The sequence below is a fragment of the Accipiter gentilis genome, chromosome W (assembly GCF_929443795.1).
Source record: "Accipiter gentilis chromosome W, bAccGen1.1, whole genome shotgun sequence".
NCBI classification, from domain to species: domain Eukaryota; kingdom Metazoa; phylum Chordata; class Aves; order Accipitriformes; family Accipitridae; genus Astur; species Astur gentilis.
The window spans coordinates 10,213,857-10,233,612 of record NC_064918.1 but is presented as its reverse complement, the minus strand read 5'-3'; the positions used below and the strand labels follow the sequence as shown (position 1 = coordinate 10,233,612).

Here is a 19,756-nt window from a genome sequence, read left to right as displayed (position 1 = left end):
AAGACAAGCTCAGATCCTACATGGAAAATACACAAATGCAGGCTAATGTCATATGCCTGGGTAGAGAGCTACAAAAGCCTCTTAATTGCGAGCAAGCAAGCGTAAGAACCTGTCTTTCAGTGGCACAATTTGTTGGAGATTTTGATGAAGCTTTCTAGTGAGCTTTCTGAGAGTGGCTGGGGTGCTTTCAGTGTGCAGGAGAGGAGGGTTGCACATGTGTCTGTGCACAGAGAAAAAAGGATGAATGTAGCAAATCAGGCCCAGGTGGAGGAGATCAAACAAAAAAGGGCCTTTTGGAGAAGATGATGTGCATGTGCAGCTAGAAAAGCAAAGCTCTGAAATGACTATTTCAGAGCACACAATATGCTTCAGATAAGAAAACCCAATGCTATGGCACTGGTAGGAATTTTCCAAATGGTATCTACACTCATGTTGAATTTGGGGGCCAAACATAGTCTAAATGCTCAAACCTTTACCTGGATTTCCCTGTAAGATTAACAGATATTTGGACCTTCCCTTTACACAAGGTGATCAAAAGCAGTTGCCAATGTCAGTGAGAGGTTTCCTACACAGCATTTTGCTTAGTCCCTTTTTAGTGATATTGAAATATTTGTTTCTACCTCACCAAAAAATCACGATAGAAGCCATTTCACCATTTGGACAGAAATAACTAAACTCTTTAAAGAAAGAATATAAGACAGGCTAGACTGAGAGATTTCTTTCCTTTTAGGAATTTTGGTGAAATTTCAATTGGCTTCTGAATTTCTGCCTTAAAAATAGAAGTAATTAGTTTTGTTATAAATTAATTTGTGATTTGGAAGCATCTAGATCCTCTAGCAGAATCAAAGACCAAACATCCTGGGACAAGAACTAACCCAACTGACAACCAGAAAGAGAGTGGGAGAAAGAGAATGATGTTGGCTTTTCTTAATTATTTATTTTTTAATTGTTATTTTAGGTTTTATTGTTATTTCATTAACTGGTATTATGTAGGATGATTTACTTCAGTATTTTCTGCGATTTGCACAATCTTAGACCAGAAGGATCAGGGAAAATGTCCTGACAAAGAGCACTAATTCCTGTATGGCTTCGTATATGAAAATATTGCCAACAGAATAAATTAAGATGCTTGGGGGTAAGTTCTTTTTGCTTGTCTTCAGTACATGACAAAGTGACAAGCTGCCTTAAAAATGGTAAGAGAGAATAGTAAGCAATAGTAAGTAATTTAGTCCTTTCCTTATGTCACAGTGACATTATATCTGCCAAGAGAGTTTTCAGCTGTATTCATATGTATGAGCTTGTGTAGCCTTTGAGACTTTTTATGTATATAGAACTCATTATAAACAGTAAGGACCAAGATCAAGCTGAGAACAGCCTAGAAAACAAGAGCCTGCAATGTCCCTGAAAACCTTGACATAAGTTCAAAATTTCCATTCTGTTCCCTTACTGCATCTCTTAGTAGGCAAAGGTGAGCACAATAAATATAACAGTTTACCTCAACCACAGTAAACCTCTAGATAAGACAATAGTTGTCAGGAAGGAAAAAGGTTGGTGAGAAAGCTTCAGAGTATTGTCTAAAAATATTTGAGAAACCATGTTAGAATCACAGAAAGACCAGTAGCCTTAGTTAATAGTTTTTTACTATCCAGTGGTTAAGCTTTGAAGAGGAAACTATTGGCTTCTAAGATTACATAATTCATCCTAAGATCTGTGTAAAAAAACATCTTTTTACGTGTTTGTGGGTGTCACGTGCATAGAGAAAATAGTACCTCAGTTGCAAAACTGATTTAAGAATGTAGGTCTTGCAAACTTCACTGAAGATTTAAACCCCAAAATTTCTCCAGCTGAAGAACATCAGACTGTGTATAGTAGCATGCTGTAGACTAATGCAGAAGTAACAATTCATTGAACAATAAGAACCAAGGAAGCTTAAACTGGGATTTTTTAAATAAGATTCAACACACTGTAAAGAGTTGTGTTAATCTCAGCCAATCTCTGTTTGAGCTGTTCTTATAACTCATTACTCTACCTGCGGCTACCCTAGAGTGAGTGTTAAGGCATGTCAAAATGGGTGGAGATATGAAAACAAGTCCACTTAAAAGGATTTTTTCTCAGCTCCCGCCTACACATAAGAGTCACATAATGCTCTGCAATTTGATATGAAGCCACATTCCCACTTCCACCTGTTATTCTTGACCTATTTAAATTCTCAGCCCCAACAGTAAAGAGGAGAGGAAGAATGACAGCACCTACTATGAAGTGCACTGTAAGACATAACACTGTTGCATGCAGTTGCTTAACATGTCTCCAGATGCAGCTGTTGAAGATGACGGGAGTCTGCCTGGGACAGTGTCCTCAGTGGGAATATAGGCCCAGGATATACCCTGTAGCAACAACATACCCTATAGCATTTAAAGTCTCTCACTGGCAAGTCTTAATTTCTCAGTTAGAATAGGAAGACAGTGATCTTTTTTGGAAGAAACCATTTGGTTCACTGAGTTCAGACTAAAAGTTTCACTAGTTTGTTTGGTGGGGTTTTTCCCCACCTTCCTTCCATTCTGGCTTTAGACTCCTTCACAGAACATTTTAGGTTTCACAGCAGATTCTCCAAGACAGAATGCGTTTTTCTAGTCACATTACTATTCATATCTTTAAGCCTTGCCTCACTGATAGCTCTTATACACTCCTTTAAACACATAAAGGAGACATCTTTATCTGCAAAAACTCAATGTTCTGAACTGTTGCCAGTGACATTTATGGTGGGTAGTAATATAGGAATTCTGAGCACTTCATAAAAAAAATCAGACTACTTAGCCCATCTCTGTAAGCATGTCACACCTGTATCAGCAGTAGTGCTGCTTGTTAGTAGCATCTGCTTAAAAGACCACTCTCTTGGATGCCTTGAAGATCAGTGATACTATGGCAATAAAAATGCATCTGTGTTGGCCTGCAAAGGGGTACACAGGGTTTTTTCCATGAGGCACTAATAAAGCCAGGCTGGGTAAAATCCCAAAAAGGAGGCAATGCCCAGCCCAATAACAGCCCAAGAAACTGTTCAATAACCTCATGGGGTCAGCTCCTCTCCTCTCTCCTCCACTCCTGCCATGATGCCAGTTAAGTACAGCTCAGCTTCATCAGGCTCAGCAGTCTGAAGAGAGTTTACTCAGTCCTCAAGGAAGCTTTAGGTACTTGCTCCAAGTTTGCTGTTGCTGTGGTTATGCTACTACAGACACTTGAGCTGGCAAGAATAAAAGGAGTTTAGGTTTGTTTATGTGAACTGTTGTGATAGTAATGTAAGTGTGTGTCCTTCTTTGGAAGGAGAACTTTAATCACAGTTGGAAGGCATGTGTTGTTTTGCTGGTGTGTGGTAGTGGTTCAGGTGCTTCCTGTGAAAATGTCACATTTGATTGTAAAGGTTAAAGAAAAGAGGTATATAACAAGAAATGCTTTGAATAAAAGTCTCTGTTATACTCTAAGACTGTCTGCCTTCTTCCTCATGGAGGAAAAGGTGGCAATGTGTATGCATGTCTGTGCTAGCTGGTCAGGACTGTGTAGAAAGGATTGGACTTGTTTGGAGAGTGCTAGGGATAGACTCATATAAGTGAATGAGAACTGTTGAGCACAGCTTATCTATTTGCACATGTGATTTTATTTTCACTTTGTTTTGTTGCAGTCTTAAAACTCAGATTGTGGACTATCTGTTACCCCTTGGAGAGGGTGTAAAAGGTACAAAAGAGAGAAGATGCAAAAAAGGAGTATATTCTTGATGCCCATTCCCATGGACTGAACTTGTTGACAGAGAGGAAGGGGAAGACCATGGGCAGAACTGAGCAGGAAAGGGTTTGGGGGTAAAGTTGTTTGGGTGACAACACTGTGAGGTGCAATCTGCATCATCCCCTCTGGGCAGAGTGCCTAAAAGTTCAGCTTAGTGTAACAGATCTGTGATCTTCCCAGGACTTTGCACTGCGCAGATGGATAACTGAATGGAGATGCTCAGTGCACCAACTGCTGCACTTCTTACTGGGAAAGTGTGATTTGCTGCAGCTTCAGGGTTAGGTGTTTAAATTAAGAAATACCAGAACTAGTTACTGATTCAGCTCTTACTGCTCTTTCTTATGCTTATGCAGGATGAAAGTGTATCACTTAAGATTATTTTCAGCCATTCTTCTGGATCAAAATATACAATAATTCCAACTCTTGGCAAATTTTTCTGATAATTATTACAGAGTTTATGAAAATTGTCTGAACCAATGAACTTGCTCCAAATTATCACTGATGTAACTAAAACAGGGATCCACCATGCAGGGAATGCTGTCAATAAGCAGAAAACTAAGGCTTGTATAGCTGCTTTATTCCCTGACCATTCTTCCCCTTTGGGGTGCAGAATATAGCCAGCATTTCAGGTCTTGATGGTTTTGGTTTTCTTTAGAAAGAAAGTCTTGAGACAACTGGGTATATTCTCTGGTAGAACCCTGTTTCCTTAAAAAAAATGTTTCCCCAAAATAATAGGGGAGAAAGTTCAAGCTGACGGCCTCCTTGTTTGATATCCGTAAGGGTAGTGTCTCTATGAGGAAGTGTTTCTTGGCTTACTCCAGAAGTTTTGTTTATACACATTTCCCTTATTTGCTGTCTCTCCTGCAGTTTCATCTCATAATTTCTAGGGACTGGGAGATTCTAACCTGTGCTAGGAAAAAACATCTTTAAGATGCTGCAGCTTAGTCCTTGTAAAAATCTTACTGTGTAGCTAGTTGATTTAACTGCTTTGGTCGGTGTCTACCACACTCCATAGAGAAGCATAAAAGACCTTTCTATTGAGAGTGGCAGACGGTGCTCTCTCACTCTTAAAATTAAACTAGATCTGGGACTCTCAAAATGTTTTCGTCATCACTGCCACTGCTACTTTTCAGCACACTTGTACCATCTGAATATGCACTGTGAGACTGTGAGTGAGTGCGGTGGGTTGACCCTGACTGGACGTCACATGCTCACCAAAGCCGCTCTATCACTCCCCTCCTCAGCTAGACAGGGGAGAGAAAATATAACAAAAGGCTCATGGGTCGAGATAAGGACAGGGAGAAATCACTCACTGATTACTGTCACGGGCAAAACAGACTCGACTTGGGGAAAATTTCATTTATTACCAACCCAATCAGAGTAGGGTAATGAGAAATAAAACCAAATCTTAAAACACCTTCCCCCCACCCCTCCCTTCTTCCCAGGCTTAACTTCACACCTGATTTTCTCTACCTTCTCCCCCTCAGCAGCACAGGGGTACAGGGAATAGGAGTTGCAGTCAGTTCATCACGTCTCTGCTTCTCCTTCCTCCTCAGTGAGAGGACTCCTCGCGCTCTTCCTCTGCTCCAGTGTGGGGTCCCTCCCACGGGAGACAGTCCTCCATGAACTTCTCCAATGTCAGTCCTTCCCACAGGCTGCAGTTCTTCACAAACTGCTCCAGCATGGGTCCCTTCCACAGGGTGCACTCCTTCAGGAGCACACTGCTCCAGTGTGGGTCCCCCACGGGGTCACAAGTCCTGCCAGAAAACCTGCTCCAGCATGGGCTTCCCACGGGGTCACAGCCTCCTTTGGGCACCCACCTGCTCCAGCGTGGGGTCCTCCACGGGCTGCAGGTGGATATCTGCTCCACCATGGACCTCCATGGGCTGCAGGGGGACAGCCTGCCTCATCATGGTCTTCCCCATGGGCTGCAGGGGAATCTCTGCTCCAGCATCTGGAGCACCTCCTCCCCCTCCTTCTTCACTGACTTTGGTGGCTGCCGAGTTGTTTCTCTCACATATTCTCACTCCTCTCGCCCAGCTGCTGTTGCACAGCAGTTTTTCCCCCTTCTTAAATATGTTATCACATATTTTTTGGTGCCAGTTCTGTTTAATATATTTATCAGTGATCTGGATGAGGGGATCGAGTGCACCCTCAGCAAGTTTGCAGACAACACCAAGCTGGGTGGGAGTGTTGATCTGCTTGAAGGTAGAAAGATTCTACAGAGCCAGAGGGATCTGGACAGGCTGGATCAATGGGCTGAGGCCAATTGTATGAGGTTCAACAAGGCCAAGTGCCGGGTCCTGCACTTGGGTCACAACAACCCCATGCAACACTATAGGCTTGGGGAAGAGTGGCTGGAAAGCTGCCTGGCAGAAAAGGACCTGGGGATGTTGCTCGACAGTCAGCTGAATATGAGCTGGTAGTGTGCCCAGGTGGCCAAGAAGGCCAATGGCATCCTGGCCTGTATCAGAAATAGTGTGGCCAGCAGGAGCAGGAAGTGATTGTCCCCCTGTACTCAGCACTGGTAAGGCTGCACCTCGAATACTGTGTTCAGTTTTGGGCCCCTTGCTACAGGATAGACATTGAGGTGCTGGAGAGTGTCCAAAGAAGAGCAACGAAGCTGGTGAAGGGTCTAGAGCACAAGTCTTATGAGGAGCGGCTGAGGGAACTGGGGTTGTTTAGTCTGGAGAAAAGGAGGCTGAGGAGAGACCTTATCGCTCTCTACAACTACCTGAAAGAAGGTTGTAGCAAGGTGGGTGTTGGTCTCTTTTCCCAAGTAACAAGTGATAGGATGAAAGGAAATGGCCTGAAGTTGTGCCAGGAGAGGTTTAGATTGGATATTAGGAAAGATTTCTTCACCAAAAGGGTTGTCAGGCATTGGAACAGGCTGCCCAGGGAAGTGGTTGAGTCACCATCCCTGGAGGTATTTAAAAGATGTATAGATGCGGTGCTTAGGGACATGGTTTAGTGGTGGACTTGGTAGTGTTAGGTTAACAGTTGGACTCTATAATCTTAAGGGTCTTTTCCAACCTAAATGATTCTATGATTCATTCAGTGTAGACCAGGAGTTAAGTCTTCAGCATCTTATAAAATGCAGAGAGCTGTCTCCAGTGTCTACATTTGTTTCCCTCTTGCCATGTTCTTGGATGGTGAATGTAGGGAACTTAAAAGATTACTTATATTTACAATAAATCTCATGCACAGCTTTTACGCTAACCACTGAGAAAGCCTGGTTGCTGATAGCTCCCTCTTTTAAAATGTAAATGTCTCTGACTTCCTGTGTGTGTCTGCTTGCTTTGTGTGTGCAGGGCACAGCTGTCTCCTTTATGCTGCCTTTCCCCTGCTGCATATAACTGTATGTTAATAATTTACCTGCTATGAGCAGGTCAACCATTATTTCTGTTCTCTCCAACCCTCACAGACTTGCCTGGTGATTTGAATTATCTTTGCTCCTGAAGTGCACAGAAGGCAAGGCCACTTACTCTCTTTATGGGGTTCCAAAGACAGAAGTAGCAGCTGTTGTTGCTAACTAACACTGTTGGCATCAAATGTGTTAGAGCTGTTAGCTTGCATCTGGTAATTGTTGCTATTTTTTTTCCATTAATGACAACAGCATTGCATTTTGAAGTGTACAGGTGACCTACTTCCTTTTTATTGTTATGCACCACAGTGTCCCATTTTGTCTCAGCCAAGGCAGCCCTATCAGGAATGGGAAAATAGATATTACAACACATGAGGAATATTAATTGCTTGCTGAGCCATATAGCTGCATTCCTCTGGACAAGTCAAGACTTATTAGCCTTAAGGCTCCCAAGGGCTCTGTCTGAGCAGGGATGTGCTGGTTCCTAAGGTCTGTTTGTAGTTTTTCTTGGCTGATGTCTTAAAAAAAATGGTTTTGAACCAAGAAATCAAATTAAAGTTTCCAACTTCTGAAAATTAAGGGTGTGGGAGAATGGGGTTGTTTACTATTGGTTTGTGATTTTCCCCTCCTAGGTGAGACACACAGTATTGCTCAATGGATTGTCATATTCCTACATATCCCTTTTGGCCAATCTCAGTGATCTTATTAAGATGCCCTCTCAAAAGCCCCAGGATTTCCTCACCTGTCATAATCCTAACAATTCCAATAGGAGCATGAAGCAAACCCAAAAAGCTCAAGGTCCTCCTCCTAATCTCCAGCCTAATCAATTGCTCAGTGATGTGGAGTTTCTGCAGGATTTCTGTTATAAGCTATGTTTCTCCATCCCCATCCTGCCACCTGTTTTTCAGCTTCTCATAATATTTCCACACTCATAAGAAGCTTTCAATGCTGGTTCTGCCTCTTGTGGTCTCGAACTTCTGGTTTTGAGCCTTGTTTTTGCCTCTTCTTTTGACTCAAGCTATCATCTCTATGCTAATGATCTCAAAAGCTGTAATTTATAGCTTTCTGTGGATTAAAGTGACAAACTGGATCACCTATTTACATGCTAGGAATCCCCCATTGTGACCCTTCTTTAGATGGGAGTCACTGGGGAGCATTATCTTCATCCTAAATAGCTTCTAAGAGAGGAACATACATATGTACTGCAATCTTTTTGGGGTGAGAGTGTGCCCTAAAGTACTGAGCTAAAGCTCACCAGTTTTGCTTTATTTTTTTAAAACAAGGAATTATTCCATCTTCCTAGTGTTGCCTTCAGTGACCCTTAGTTGCCACCGATCCCTCAGCATCAAGAAGCCGCGCTGCAATTCGGACTTCTCCGTGTTGCAGAAAGTGCTAGTGAGAGATCTAGGGGCGTCTGGAGAAACCCCTGAACACTGCAGCAGTGGATATCGCAACAGGGAGAAAATCAGTTGTGTTTTTCCTGTTCTTAGCCTCGACTCCCCCTCCCGGTCCCCCAGGCAACCCGGCCGCGTGGGGCAGCCCCCAGGGACGCGGAGGGCGGCACGGCTTCCCGCCGCGAGCTGCTCGCCCGCCCCTGGGCGCAGACGTCAAACGGTGCCCGAAACCCCCCTCTGCCTCTCGGGAGGGTGCGGGAAAGGCAATGGCCGAGCTGGTGACAGTGCAGCCGGCGTGGCCCCGGGCGTGAGTGTGGGTGTGAACGCGGCGGAGGGCGGTACCGCGGAGGTGGAGGCCGGGCGGGTCGGGCTACCTCCGCATCCGTGCCCTCCCGCGGGTTGTCTCGCCGTGCAGTTGCTGTCCGGTGGCTGCGGCGACGGGTGGAGCCGTGCTACTGCTGCGTGAGTGGTCCCGGCGAGAGCGGGAAGTTTCAGGGTGCGGTAGGGTACCGAGTGCCCGTCGCCCCCTCCCTCCCTCCCTGCCGCCCGCTAGTCTGTGCAGCCGCGTGGCGTGGCGTGGCAGGCGCGGGGTCCGGGGTGGTGTTGGGGAGGGGCGAGGTGAGTGCGTGTCCCTCTGGCTTCCACCGTCCCTGCGCGGGGTCCCTCCCGCACTTGTGCGCGCAGGGTTGGGGCTGCTGGGCCCCGGGGTGCCTCCTGCCCACCTACCCCCCAAACTCCCTGGTTGTGCCCGAACCCCCTATGCCTCTCCCGCAGATCCCTGGCTGTGCCTCTTCCTTCCATCCTCAGGCTGCACCCCCATCCCTGGCTGCACCCTGCTGCGCCTTTCCCCCAAACTCTCTGGCCACACCCTGTGGTCCCTGTCTCCCCAAAACCCCGTCAGTGACTTGCTGTGCCTTCACCCCTAAACCCTCTGCCTGTGCTCCACAGTGCCTATTTCTCCAACCCCCCTGGCTGCACCTCACACCCTGCAGTGCCTGGTCCCCAAGTTCTCTGGCAGTGCCCCACACCCCACGGAGTCTATCCCCGTAAACCCTCTGGTTGTTCCCTACACTGCCTGTCCCTCTAAGCCCTCTGGCTATGCTCCACATGCACTGAGCTCATCTTCCTGTCTTGAAGAACAAGTCACACTAAGGATGAGGTATGGGGATGGCTTCTGCCTTGCACAGGAGGCTGTATCAGGGATTTTATTCTTGAAAAATGCCTTTTCCCCCACCCACACCCCAGAGAGACGAGTGGTCCTAGATGTCAAGAGATGGAGGCCTCTTTCTTTGCAGGGGCAAAGGTTGGAGGCAGCCAGGGGAGAGGCGTGGCCCATGTGGTTAAGATGATGATATTAAAATTGTAGGGCTGGAGGGATGATGTCTAGTCAGGGGTTGTCTAGCAAGTTGAAAGTGGGGTGTTTGTCTGGCTTGCTGCCTTCCTCCTCCTCGGAGACAGGTCTCCTCTGCTGCTGTGCATGGTGGGTCCATCCCCAAGGACTGTCAGCAGCAGCAGCGAGGCTGTGAGCTGAGGAAGCAGGTGTGTGCCAGCACGTGGCTGATGAGGCTGTATTGGGCCAGTCTCTTGGACTTGTCCTTTGCAACCATGGATGTTGCATGCGTTGTTTGAGCATTGTAAGTACATTGATACTTAATTTGTAAACACATTGTAAGTATGTCGATACTTTGGTTGGGTTTTGGGCTGTGTTGCTGCTAAGATAGAATTGGGTGATGCTTGAAAAGGTATAGTGAGGCTGCAGACCAACTCTTACTGATTTCTTTGCTTGCTTGTGTAGGAAATCAAGATAAGTTAACTAAAGCTGTTCAGACAAACCAGAAACCTTATAGCTGTGTATGGATACCCTCTTCCTTACTCCATTGTAACTCAGTCCTTCCCAGACCTGCATGTAAGTCTGTACTGAACGTTGCCATGTGGGAGAAGTTTGAACAAGTTTTTCTGGTTGTTGGGAGCAGCCTGGGAACTGCATGCTGCCTGACTTTGCTGCTCAGCATCTGGGGTGCTGCCTGGGAAGCATTTGGGCTGCCTTGGAGCTGCCTTGGGTAGGGGTAGCATCGTTGTGTATCAACATGGTGTTAGGCAGTGTGGATGTACCCTGAAAATGCTTCACTGAGGAATGGGTGCACTTGTATTTACATGTTTGCTTGAAGAAAAAGTACAAAGACTTAGGATATGAAAACCTAGCCAAACAGGCTTAAAGTCTTCCTAGGCAGCACCTCTGTTGCAAGTGCGGGGAATAATGCAGCTTTGTGGTATTTCATTATAATGTGTCAATCAACTTTCTATTAAATAGCATTTATTTACCAGTAGAGTGAGGCAGGTTATGGTACAGGAAGCAATATTCATGGAATGTGGTGGGAAAGATGCCATGGCATTAGTCAAGTAATACATGCCAAATAGGATTTGACTAGTTATGAAGCTTGCCGAATACCATGAAATACCTATCGACTAATTACATACCAGTAAAAGAACTAATTGGGTACGTTTCTGTATCCTGACGTGACGGGACTTGATGGCCTTTGCTGAGTGTGCTCCCCTTGCTGTGCTGTGCCCTTCCTGGCTTTGTTTCACTCCACTGCAATAAACTAGGAAACTTTTTTTCCCCCCTACCTTGTACTCCTGTTCTTCCTCATGAATCTACTTCTACCCAGTACTTCTGGTTTAAGGCTTATCTTATCTTTTCCTCAGGCCTGCCCCTGCCCCTCTTAACTGTGTCAGGGCTGTGTTACTCATCACAATAAAAGCAGTGAATGCTGACTCTTATCTCCACTCCCCTCATGATACCAACTTAGGCTGATGTAGTTTCACCAGCATTTCTTTTATCCCAAGTGCTTTTGCCCTTGTGTCACCTTTCTGTTATGCTGGTATAACCCTTGGTGAAGGCCAGTGCTGAAGTGCACTGAGAACTGGTCTGGGTTAAAAATACCCTTTCCTTTTCTGTGGGACTGTCTCCCCCACCTTGGATCTGTTTCCCAATCTGTTTTATTATGCACCCAGAAAAACAGTTGTTCCAGCATGAGTCAAGGGTGATGTGGAAGCAGGTATGAGTGATGGGGGGAGAGGTTGATTTAAATGACATTGGTACCATTAAAAGCAATTTATATTTGCAATTTATAATTGCAAATTATAATTGCAAACCTACCCTGTAAACAGTCAGACTTGCTCTGCTCGAGCAGGCTGTACTCAAGAGAAGCTGCTTGTAGCAGCTTTATGAATTCCTACATGCTGCCTGCATATGTTTAATTGTATTGTGAACTCTTTGTAGTTTGGATTGTCTTTTATATTGATATGGTGCCTTGCACATTGGGCCCTGTGCTTACTAAGAATAACTCTATTCCTTTTATTCTTTGTTTTCTAACAAAAGAAGGGGACAACTCTTGCTGGAGTCTGAAACACAAAGGTCAGTTTGTTGATTTGGAAATAATTTGCATTTTATCATCAATCCTGAAATGGCTTAAAGCAAAGCCACAAAAATCTGATTCAATGCTTTTCTGCACACTTTTAGAGTACAGGTGTGGTTCACGTTGGTACTGTGCTCAAAAGTTATTTGAGGTGACAAGTGGATTATTTTTTTTTTTTTAATTGGGTTTTGCCTGATCTATTAAAACATAAAGTGCTTGGAAAGTGTTACCAGTAGTTGATGCTGATGTTTTTTGATGTGTACCTGAGCAGAGTGCAAGGCAACGGGGAAGGAGAAACTTCTTGGTTTAGAACTGGTTTTGCCAGTGGAGGGTCTTTTTGGGGGGGAAGTATTTCTGTTTAGTTAAGTTTTGAAATACATTATTTGTCAAACGTATCTGATATTTTTTTTTTGTAAGGACTTTACAGCCAATATTTTAATTTGTTTTCTTTTGGTAAAATGTTCTTTGTTTTTAACTAAAAGGTATTTGCTGAAGCACCAAGAATATCAGAGTTATAGGTCAGATGTGCTTATTTATTCTGTTAAGTAAATACTGTGGTATTTGTTTACCATGTGACCTTATGAATAGATGGGGATGGGCAGCATGGAAATGTCTATAGTCTGTTCAGAGAAGTAGTAGCTGGTAATGTTGCCTTCTCCTATACAGGTGAAAATTACTTAAATTTGGGTATATTGCAGTTGAATACTTTAGTGTATTTTACAGTGTTTGCATTTATAACATCCACTACAATCCTTTCTTTATTTTATTAGATGCACTGTTGGAAATATCTGGATTAAATACATTCTTTAATCACTTTTGTAGTCAGAGTTTTGTGGCTTGTCTTTTCACTACTGAAATAAAAGAATCATTTTTGAGACTTAACTGTACAGAATGGCCTGACAAGCTTAATGAAATTATTGTAATGCACTTTGGAAGTGCCCTGTCTACCCTTGTCTCTTGTGACTGAGGTGTGTAGAAGACACTGCGTACAAAAGCCAAGAGGCTAATGAAGTAAGCTCAGTGTTCACTGTCAACTTTGAAATTAAACCTTTTGCAAACTACTTGTGAGCTGTGTTCCTCAGAAACTTTGTTACAGATATTAATTCCTTCAGTCACTTGCATTATTATTATTGTGCCAACAACATTGTTTCTGTAGCACCTTTTGTTCTGTACCAAGTTAGGTTATTGAAGAGGAGCCTGCTTGAGTTTGTTTTTACATGAAGAAGTAATAAAACTGTAAGGCAAGGCTGTAAATAGCTTTATGCATAGCTCTGGTGTTCAGGAAGTCCACTCAACTTCCAACCATGAACGTAACTCTTATATTTTGGAGAAGGGAGAAGGTTGGGAGGGGAGGGAGTACAAACCAGAAGCTGTTAGAGCTTTCTGTGCCTCTCTTCAAGTCCTTTAATGAGTGTTTGAAATGTTATGGGGTGAAAAATCCCCCAGCTGAAGTTCAGATTATCCTGAAAGTGCTTCTCTTAAACTGAAGTGGTCCATTGATCAGTTATGAGAGTTTATCTGAGAGTTGCAGAAAAAAGTTTCTTGAACATGGACTGGACAACACTGAGTTCTGGTTTGATCTGGAGTTCTTCCCGATCTTGAAATGAGGCTGCTACTGTATTTTAAAACTGAACAGCTTGGATACCCTATCTGACCTACATTTAAAAGTATGGGATGAAAAATTGCCTCTGAAGGTGTGGAAATTGTGCAATTTGGTGTTCTTGCTTTTATCCTTTAGAGACTTTACGCATATCCTCGTGAAGTGGGCTTGCATGTCATCAGTTGCCTTCATCCAAGGTGCCAGAGCATTGGACAAAACTTAATTGAATCTAGACAGACATTTGCGATAAGGGAGCTGCTTTTACAGATGGTGAAATTATATGATCTTGACTCATCTGTTGAGACAACAGCAGTGGGAAGAGGTCCAGTCCTCCATTCCAGTCAGTAGGAAAGCATCACACTTTTTGGATGTAGTCAGCTGGATGAACCTACAGCTATGTAATGTGTATGGAAGACAGTGAGTGTGGGTGAAAGCAAATTCACCCACACTGTGAAATGGGAGACCTGGCTACAACTGACATGGAGAAGGCTGAGGTACTCAACAACTTTTTTGCTGGTCTTCACTGCCGCCCAACTCACAGAATCCAAAGGCAGGGACTGGGAGAATGAAGTACCACCCACCATAGGAGAAGATCAGGTTCAAGACCATTTAAGGAACCTGAAGGTGCACAAGTCCATGAGACCTGATGAGATGCATCTGAGGGTCCTCAGGGAACTGGCAGATAAAGTTGCTAAGCCACTATCCATCATATTTGAAAAGTCATAGCAGTCCAGGGAAGTTACCACAGACTGGAAAAGGGGAAACATAATCCCCATTTTTAAAAAGGGAAAAAAGGAAGACCTGGGGAACTACAGGCCAGTCAGTCTTACCTCTGTGCCTGGCAAGATCATGGAGCAGATCCTCCTGGAAGGTATGCTAAGGCACATGGAAAACAGAGAGGTGATTGGTGACAGCCAACATGGCTTCACTAAGGGCAAATTGTGCCTGACAAATTTGGTGGCCTTCTACGATGGGGTTACAGCATTGGTGGATAAGGGAAGAGCAACTGACACCATCTACCTGGACTTGTGCAAAGCATTTGATGTTGTCCCACACAACATCCTTGTCTCTAAAATGGAGACACATGGATTTGATGGGTGGACCACTTGGTGGATTGGCTGGATGGTCACACTCAGAGAGTTGTGGTCAATGGCTCAATGTCTGGGTGGAGACCAGTGACGAATGGTGTCCCTCGGGGGTCCATATTGGGACCAGTATTATTTAACATCATTGTTGGTGACATGGACAGTGGGATTGAGTGCACCCTCAGCAAGTTTGTGGGTGACACCAAGTTGAGTGGTGTGGCTGACACACCTGAGGGAAGGGATGCCATCCAGAGGGACCTTGACAGGCTTGAGAGGTGGGCCCATGTGAACCTCATGAAGTTCAACAAGGCCAAGGTCTTGCACCTTGGTCAGGGCAATCCCAAACATGGATACAGGCTGGGCAATGAGTGGACTGAGAGTAGGATTTAGCTATTAATTTTGTATAACAAAACAGTTCGTAGATAGCATCTGAATTAGAGCTCTCAGCTGTGAAAAGCTGTAAGATGTTGCAGGCTTCAGAGCAGCCACTGCAGTATTGTGGAACGTGCTTGGAATGTCCATTCAATGGTTATCCTCACTGCACAACAAGCATTTAAATCTTCACGTTTATACATTTTTAAATTGGCAATTTGTATTGTGTTTGTATGGCAAGGTTTTCGTAGTGGGGGGAGCTACAGGGGTGGCTTCTGTGAGAAGTTGCTGGAAGCTACCCCTATGTCCAACAGAGCCAATGCCAGCCGGCTCCAAGAGGGCCAAGCCAAACAGTGATAGTGGTAGTGCCTCTGTGATAACATATTTAAGAAGGGAAAAAAAAGTTGCGGGACTCACAGCAACTGCAGCTGGAGAGAGGAGTGAGAACATGTAAGAGAAACAATCCTGCAGCCACCAAGGTCAGTGAAGAAGGAGGGGGAGGAGATGCTCCAGGCACCAGAGCAGAAATTCCCCTGCAGCCCATGGTGAAGATCATGGTGAGGCAGTCTGTCCCCGTGGAGGACCCCACGCTGGAGGAGGTAGATGCCCGAAGGAGGCTGTGACCCCGTGGGAAGCCTGTGTTGGAGCAGGCTCCTGGCAGGACCTGCGGACCTGTGGATCTGTGGAGAGAGGAGCCCACGTTAGAGCAGGTTTTCTGGCAGGACTTGGGACCCTGTGGGGGACCCACACTGGAGCAGTGTGCTCCTGAAGGACTGCACCCCATAGAAGGGACCCATGCTGGAGCAGTTTGTGAAGAACTGCAGCCTGTGGGAAGGACTCACATTGGAGAAGTTCATGGAGGAGTGCCTCCTGTGGGAGGGACCCCATGCTGGAGTAGGGGAAGAGTGTGATGATTCCTGCCCCTGAAGAGGATGAAGCGGCAGAGACAATGTGTGATGAACTGATCGTAACTCCCATTCCCTGTCCCCCTGCACCGCTGCTGGGGGGAGGAGGTAGAGAATCTGGGAGTGAAGCTGTGCCCAGGAAGAAGGGGGAGGGGGGAAGGTGTTTTAAGATTTGGTTTTATTTCTCATTACCCTACTCTGGTTGATTGGCAATAAATTAAGTTAATTTTCCCCAAGTCATGTCTGTTTTGCCCGTGATGGTAATTAGTGAGTGATCTCTCCCTGTCTTTATCTCAACCCACAAGCCTTTTGTTATATTTTCTCTCCCCTGTCCAGCTGAGGAGGGGGAGTGGTAGAGAGGCTTTGGTGGGCACCTGGCCTCCAGCCAGGGTCAACCCACCACAGTTCAGCAAGTGCAAGGTGGTGGGAAACAATGATAAAGGAAATTAGCCCATGTCAGCATGAGAGTGTGATGTGGGAGCAGTTCAGCTTTTCTAAATTGGTGCATTAAAGAGTGAACAAAATAATATGTTGCAACTCTGCACTGGTGTTATCAGTGTTACTACTTACTAATATTCTGAACCCAGCAAGATTACGGCTGGTGCAATAAAAGTTCCATAAAATGACATTGACTTTGCACTGTGGCATCTGCAGTGACAGTAGCTGAGTGTGTGCTATAGGCAAGATGTGACTGTACAAAAATACTTCTTCCTTTGGTATCAATGAATATTTTTCACTTTACTTGCTCACCTCTTCTTTTGTAAGGTAAATATTGTGGTTTTAAGGTACCTTTTTTTTTGTCTCCCCTTCCTATGAAACTCCTTTCTGCTGTATTTTCATGTTACAAAAGATAGCACCATCTCCCCCTCTTTGTCTACTGCAGGTGGAAATTTATGGTCTGATTTTTCTGTATTTATTTTTCTCCAGTGCTGAATAGCTACAGGTACATTGCCATTGATTACTTGGTTACAAGATGTCTTTGGAAATAAGAAGGCTTGTCTGCTTTTTTCCATTGGTGTTAGCTAGATTAGCAAGATATTACCTGTGTAACACATCTTGTTCCCATTTGTTTTAAGGAGTCTCCTGGAAGCTGAAGTCTAGTTCTGCATCTCTCTCTCTTTGTTTAGCTTCCATAGAGTGCCCCCCCCCCCCCCCCCCAGTGACTATTTAATGACAATTTATGTCAAGTGATGGATAAACACAAACTAAATTCTTTACCAGTTCTTGGTAGCAAACTGGTTCTATTTTAATTAATTGGATGTATGAGATTCTCATATGCAATTCTCTTGTTAACTGTTAATGAGGATAGATGATATGACAGAGCCAACCCAGTGGCTCCACTTGCAGCTGAAGGAAGGGGATGGTCTCACTCATGTCCCTTTTCATATTTTCACATGAGTAGCTTTAATCAGGCAGTTAGATACAAGCAATAGTACTCATAACTGGAGTCAATTTAAGCCATCCTATCTGGAGTTTCAGGAATGATACAGACTTTGGGTAATGTTATCATAGAGGAGAAGAAGGGAGAACTTCAGACTGAACACAAATCTTGGCAACATTAGATGAGCATTTTGCTTGTGGCCTGCCCTTTGTCAGGGTGTTTTACGAAGGTATCGAGAACTGATATGTGGATGCTCTTATCTGCATTCCATGTGCTTCGCCCTAAAAGAGGTGTCTGGTAGAAAGCTGTAAGGAGTCTTACCAAAGCATTCAAATAACTATGGTGTGTACTCAAAATAAGCAATCTTCATCACCATAATGAGAAGAAATTAAATGTTATTACTCCTATTTTGTGGATGCATCCACAAAGCCCATTCATTCTTAGTCTTCTAAAATGCAAACTTTTTATGTCATCAGACATCTTTGGTCCCTTTCATTGAAAGTATTTAGTTAGCACTTGCCCTCCCCCTACCTTTTTAGAGCTTACCTATACATTTTCTTGAAAATAATGTATTTCCTATGCAGGGTAAAAAAACCAGACCGTGCTATATTTGCAGTGCAGGTAAATACCACTCCTTACTCCTCTAGATCAGTACAGAGTTTAATATTCTGGTTTGCTTGGTTACTAACAATGTGTATGCACTTTAGAAATACCACAGCTGTAAGTAATTCTTACATATATTTATCAGAAATGTCCCTATTGTAGAGAAAAGAAAAACAGAATGGGTAAAAGCTCAGCATGTTATGAAGATGTTGACTCATAGAGGAATTAATGGGGAGCACTGGGTGTATGAGTTAGCATGATTGTGTTGCACGGCTGAAATACTAGATTGTGTTACTGCTGTCTAGCCCCTGGTTCTCATTTGGTGAAAGCCTGTTAAAAGTGACCCAAAGCTTAGCTGATCTGCTTTGAAAGAAAAATTAAAATGCTGCAGAAAGTTTTCTGGTTACATAATAAGCAAGGAAGAAAAAGGAGGAGCTGTTAAGCCCTTTTGGTAAGGAGGAGATTAACCTGAGTCTGATATGGCCCAAATACTAAATGAATACTTTGCCAAAGGTTTTTGTTAAGGGTAATAATGTATCATTATCTAATGGAAATGAGGTTGCATTAATAAAAAAAATTACATCATAGGTGAACCTTATTTTGACTTCTAGGTGAAAGTTGTCATGCGATATTGTTGTGGTTTAACCCCAGCCAGCAACTAAGCACCAGGCAGCTGCTTGCTCACTTCCCCACCCATCCAGTGAGATGGGGGAGACAATCAGGAAAAGAAGTAAAACTCGTGGGTTGAGATAAGAATGGTTTAATGGAACAGAAAAGAAGAAACTAATAATGATAATGGTAACACTAATAAAATTACAATAGTAATAATAAAAAGATTGGAATATACAAGTGACGCACAATGTGATTGCTCACCACCTGCCGATCGATGCCCAGTTAGTCCCTGAGCCGTGATCCCCCCACCCCCACTCCCCCCAGTTTATATATTAGACGTGACGTCACACGGTATGGAATACTCCATTGGCCACTTTGGGTCAGCTGTCCTGGCTGTGTCCCCTCCCAACTTCTTGTGCCCCTCCAGTCTTCTTGCTGGCTGGGCATGAGAAGCTGAAAAATCCTTGACTTTAAACACTGCTTTGTAACAACTGAAAACACCAGTGTGTTATCAACATTCTTCTCATACCCAAGTCAAAAACATAGCACTGTACCAGCTACTAGGAAGACAATTAACTCTATCCCAGCTGAAACCAGGACAGATATGTGCCACAGGGCTCACCATGTAGGCAGGACTAGATGACTTTTTGAGCTGGCGTCACCGAGCTGGAATGAAACTTAAGGGAGCCAAGTGCAAGCCATGCACTGGGGGACCAATGAGAAGAGCTTCTGTCATAAGCTGGGTGGAGGAGTCACATGCCACAGCAGAGGAGTGGACAGATGAGACTAATTGACTGCAGGACGGCTGACATGCAAATGCTCAAGTAAAAAGGTTTTGGTAAAGGCAGGGGAGCACAGATAGCAAGTTAAACTTTTAGGAGCTTTTCCACCTGATTATGTTTTTTGCTTTTCTCTGAAACATTGAGAATATGGGGACAGAAAACTGGGGAAGATACACTGATGTCCATGGTGTTCACTTCCCAAGCAAAACTGAGAATCCTTTCAGGGGCCTTCCCAGTGTCTTTCTCGTACTTGAGTTAAACTGATAATTGAGTTCAGATTTGTAAAGCAACTTCCTTCCAGGCTATGATTGCAGGGACTGTTTAAATGTGATGTGGGACATTAGTCCCTAGGATCACTTTCACATGTACCACTGCAACCCCAGCTGATGCATTAAAGATATTGGTGATGACAGATATTTTTCTGCCTTATTGTAGCACAATGTAATTTTTGTGGCTTCGGTTCTT

The 19,756-nt window shown here is 44.2% G+C and overlaps 1 protein-coding gene across 1 annotated transcript in view; it reads left to right on the top strand.

Moving 5' to 3' along the window:
• Positions 1 to 8,906: 8,906 nt before the first annotated feature.
• The window catches only part of LOC126035368 (elongation of very long chain fatty acids protein 7-like), a 32,424-nt gene continuing 21,574 nt past the window's right edge, over positions 8,907 to 19,756 (top strand). The window contains exons 1-2 of the mRNA XM_049793904.1: positions 8,907 to 8,994; positions 11,915 to 11,950. The gene's annotated coding sequence lies outside the window, so the exon portion shown is untranslated. The remainder of the gene's footprint in view (positions 8,995 to 11,914; positions 11,951 to 19,756) is intronic.